The 5,065-nt window shown below is 40.8% G+C and overlaps 1 non-coding gene across 1 annotated transcript; it reads left to right on the top strand.

Annotated features, from left to right (window-relative positions):
* Nucleotides 1–4,934: 4,934 nt before the first annotated feature.
* On the top strand, nucleotides 4,935–5,042 carry LOC127740925 (small nucleolar RNA R71). Its single transcript, XR_008001781.1, has one exon. It is a non-coding gene; the product is annotated as a small nucleolar RNA R71 (small nucleolar RNA).
* Nucleotides 5,043–5,065: the final 23 nt, after the last annotated feature.

The raw sequence follows: 5,065 nt of genomic DNA, 5'->3' as shown, positions 1-5,065 counted from the left end.
GTTCATCACCATATCCATTTGAGTTTGCCTGACTAAGATTTACAAGATGACCATAGCTTGCTTCATACTAACAATCTCCGTGGGATCGACCCTTACTCGCGTAAGGTTTATTACTTGGACGACCCAGTGCACTTGCTGGTTAGTTGTGCGAAGTTGTGTAATGCCATGGTATTGAACACCAAGTTTGTGGGGTTCATGACCGGGGATTATGAGAGTTGTGAAAAGTATTGTTCACAATTTCGCGCACCACTCTCTCTTCTTGATGTTTTGATCATGCACAGCTTTCATCTTTTCCTTGTATATTCTGGAGTTTTCATAAGCTTCTAGGCGAAGGTTCTCCAGTTCTACGTAAGGTTTATTACTTGGACGACCCAGTACACTTGCTGGTTAGTTGTGCGAAGTTCTGATAAATAGTTGAGATTGCAATTGAGCGTACCATGTTGATGGCGCCATTGATGATCACAATTTCATGCACCAGATGACAAGCTTTTCCATAAACTAAGCGGAAGGGACTCATTCCAATGGGTGTCTTGTATGCTGTTCTATATGCCCACAGTGCATCTTGTAGTCTGGTGCTCCAGTCTTTTCTGTGAGGCTTTACTATCTTTTGTAAGATACGTTTAATTTCTCTGTTTGACACCTCGGCTTGCCCATTAGTTTGGGGATGGTAAGCTGTTGCAACTTTATGGATTATCCCATGCTTCTTCATCAATCCTGTTAGTCTTCTGTTACAAAAATGGGTGCCTTGATCGCTCACGATCGCTCGTGGTGATCCAAAGCGGCATATAATATGGTTTCTCACAAAGGAAACAACAGTGTTAGCATCATCAGTGCGGGTAGGAATTGCTTCCACCCATTTGGAAACATAATCTACAGCTAACAATATATAAAAATATCCACTAGAATTTGGAAATGGACACATGAAGTCAATGCCCCAAACATCAAAAATTTCACAGAAAAGCATATATTGTTGAGGCATCTCATCCCTCTTGGATATGTTACCAAATTTCTGGCATGGGTGACAAGATTTACAAAACTCAGCAGCATTTTTAAAAAGAGTAGGCCACCAGAATCCACAGTCTAAGATTTTTCTAGCTGTTCGTTGAGGGCCAAAATGTCCTCCACTTTCAGATGAGTGACAGGCTTCTAAAATAGACTGGAATTCTGATTGAGGTATACAACGTCTAATTATCTGGTCAGTGCCACATCTCCATAAATATGGGTCATCCTATATATAATATTTAGACTCGCTTTTCAGCTTGTCTCTTTGATGTATAGAAAAATGTGGAGGAAATGTGCGGCTAACTAAATAATTAGCAATAGGTGCATACCAAGGGACTACTTCAGATACTGCTTACAGGTTGTCAAAAGGAAAATTATCATCTATAGGAGTAGAATCATCTTTAATATGTTCAAGGCGACTTGAGTGGAGGCATCCTTAATGTGCTCAAGAAAACTCAAGTGGTCTGTCACTAGATTCTGGTTACCACTCCTATCCTTGATTTCTAAATCAAACTCTTGTAACAGCAGTATCCAACGTATAAGTCTTGGTTTGGATTCCTTTTTAGCCAATAGATACTTTAGAGCTGCATGGTCCGAATACACTACTACTCTAGTACCAAGTAAATAAGCCCGGAATTTATCCAGAGCAAAAACAATAGCGAGTAGCTCTTTCTCAGTAGTGGTATAATTGGACTGGGCAGTGTCTAAAGTCTTAGACGCATAGGCAATAACAAAAGGATTTTTACCTTCACGTTGAGCCAGTGCTGCTCCTACTGCATGGTTGGAAGCATCGCACATGATTTCAAATGGCTGGCTCCAATCGGGTCCTCTCACAATTGGAGCTTGAGTTAGAGCAGTCTTTAGCTTATCAAATGCTTGTTTGCAATCCTCACTGTCGAACTCAATATCCTTTTGTAGTAATCTGGATAAGGGAAGTGCCACCTTACTAAAGTCCTTAATAAATCTCTTGTAGAAACCTGCATGGCCAAGGAACGAATGGACTTTCCTCACAGAAGAGGGGTAAGGTAGACTAGAAATAACATTCACCTTTGCTGGGTCTACAGAAATGCCATTATTAGATACCACATGTCCCAATACAATCCCTTGCTTTACCATAAAGTGGCATTTTCGAAATTCAATACAAGGTTTGTATTAATACATCTATCTAATACTCTAGATAATCCATCTAAGCAAAGGTTAAAAGAATCACCATAAACGCTAAAATCGTCCATAAAAGCTTCCATACATTCCTCAATAAGATCAGAGAAAAGACTCATCATGCACCTTTGGAAAGTAGCTGGTGCATTGCACAAGCCAAAGGGCATTCTTTTATAAGCATAGGTTCCAAAAGGACATGTAAAAGTAGTCTTTTCCTGATCCTCAGGAGCTATATGAATTTGGAAATAACCTGTGTAACCATCTAAAAAGCAATAATGTGATTTACCTGACAGGCGATCCAGCATTTGATCAATGAATGGAAGTGGATAGTAATCCTTACGAGTAGCTTGGTTGAGATGTCTGTAATCAATGGAGACTCTCCAAGCATTCTGAACTCTAGCTGCTATGAGCTCTCCATGCTCATTTTTCACTGTAGTGACTCCGGACTTCTTGGGCACCACTTGCACTGGGATTACCCATTCACTGTCTGAAATGGGATATATGATACCGGCCTCCAATAGTCTGGTCACTTCCTTTTTGACAACTTCCAAGATGGTGGGATTTAATCTTCTTTGTGGTTGACGGACAGGTCTTGCTCCCTCTTCTAAAAATATTCTGTGCTTGCATATTTGAGGGTTGATTCCCACTATGTCTGCCAAACTCCACCCTATTGCCTTCTTATGCTTCCTTAACACATCAAGTAGCTATTCTTCTTGTTGAGAACTCAGTTCTCTTGCAATAATAACCGGAAGCTTCTGCTCATCCTTAAGGTAAGCATATTTAAGATGTGGAGGGAGAGGTTTCAATTCTAACTTTTGATCATGGACAGGCTCTGGGTTATCTGGGGCTTGTGAAAATGGAGAAGTGTTCTCATTGTCAGTTAAGAAGGTCCCCACACTTGGACCTTGTCCAGTGTGCCTCTCTTCAAACTCTTCCTTTTGAACTTCAGCCACACTTTTGTCTAAAACATCACACTGGAAGATAGAACGATCTTCTGGGGGGTTGTCAATGACTCCATTCAGATTGAAGATTACTATGCGGCCATCTATTTCAAAGGAGTATGTCCCTGAAAAAGCATCCAATTTGAATTTTGATGTCTTCAGGAATGGTCTTAAGCATCCAACTTGAATTTTGATGTCTTCAGGAATGGTCTTCCAAGTAGGATTGATGATGGCTTATCTGAATCATTATGGGGCATCTCCAAGATATAAAAATCAGTGGGAAATGTGAGCCCTTTAATGTTCACCAAAACATCTTCAGCAACTCCAGCAACTGTAATAATGCTTTTATCTGCTAACACAAAATGAGCCGCCGACCTTTTTAAGGGAGGGAGCCTTAAAACATCACATATAGACAAAGGCATTATACTGACACATGCTCCTAAGTCACACATGCAATCATAAATTACTACACCACCAATAGTACAACTAACTATGCAAGGACCTGGATCACTACATTTTCAGGTAATCCTCCCATTAAAGCAGATATAGAACTACCTAAAGGAATAGTTTCTAATTCAGTAATTTTATCTTTATGGATACATAAGTCTTTTAGAAACTTTGCATATTTAGGTACCTAATGAATAACATCCAAAAGGGGAACAGTTACCTCAACCTTTTTGAATATTTCTACCATTTTAGGATCAGGTTCCAGCTGCTTCCTAGGCTTCCTTGCAAGTTATGGAAATGGAATGGGAGTAGTGTTTTCTGTGGTGCCTGCACCTTTTTGTGCCTCTTCCTGTGGTTGAGCTATCTCTTCTTCAGCTATGTCCTGTATATCCTCTTCCTCTTCAACATCTTCGATTCTACCACCTCTTCAGCTGAGGCGTATTCTGGTGAGCTTGGTTCCTCCTGATTCCTCTCCTGCAGTGTGGTTCCGGACCTCAGGGTGATGGCATTAATTCCTCCCTTTGGATTGGGTAATGGTTGAGAGGGGATTCCAGTGGTGCTTGAAGGTTGGTTACTGGAATTTTGTGCTAAACCAAGTTGTGTCATAAAAGCTTGTAGAGTAGAGGTGAAACCATTTAGATTGGCGTTAATACTGTTCATGATGGTATTTTTCATGGCCAGTTGTCTTTTCTCAAAAGCTTGTAATAATTCTTCATTAGAAGATACAGAAGAATGAGTAAATTGAGAGGTTTGCTGCTGATTGTTCGGTGGTCCTTGGTTTTGCCTCAGGTGAGGTGCTCGGTATGGTTGATTTTGCTGCCTGTTGTTGTAATTATTCCACCTCTGATTTCCCTAATTATCTCTGCCTCCCCTATTATTGTTATCCCTCCAATTCTGGTTTGAATTGTCCTGCCATCCATGGTTATTATTTCCACTTTGATTGTACCCTTGGTTGGGGCGGTCATAGAAGTTGTGAGTGGATGCCACCATGTTGTCTTCTTGTTGGAGCTGAGGGCATTCATCAGTGTAATGGCTGTAATCAGCACAAATTCCGCAAATTCTTTGTGGAACTAATTGTTGGTTTTGCTGCGGTTGAGTTTGCTGAGCTTGTTGATTTAACTGCATTTGCTTCAGCAGGTTGGTCATTTCACAGATGCTTCGATTTAGAGCAGCAGTCTCTATGCCAGAAGATACTTCTGCAACAGCCCTTGAACGGCCTTGCTTCTGTCTGTGGTTCCGAGTAGATTCAGCTAAATCACTGATCAATTGCCAAGCTTCATCAGTGATCTTGTACTTCTTCATAGACCCATTACTGGCACTTTCCAATGTGGTCTTATTTTGGGGTCTCATACCTTGTGTGACATAGCTGAGTAGCACGATCTTGTCAATCATGTGGTGGGGGCATGCTTCCAGAAGATTATTGAAGCGCTCCCAGTATTCAAAGAGAGTATCATTGTCATCCTGAACAATTGTAGAGATATCCTTCCTCAGTTTATCAGTAACTTCAGATGGGAAGG

Source organism: Arachis duranensis, chromosome 7 (assembly GCF_000817695.3).
Source record: "Arachis duranensis cultivar V14167 chromosome 7, aradu.V14167.gnm2.J7QH, whole genome shotgun sequence".
In the NCBI taxonomy this organism is placed as follows: Eukaryota; Viridiplantae; Streptophyta; class Magnoliopsida; order Fabales; family Fabaceae; genus Arachis; species Arachis duranensis.
The sequence above is the reverse complement of the archived record's forward strand: the minus strand, read 5'-3'. Positions and strand labels throughout refer to the sequence as shown.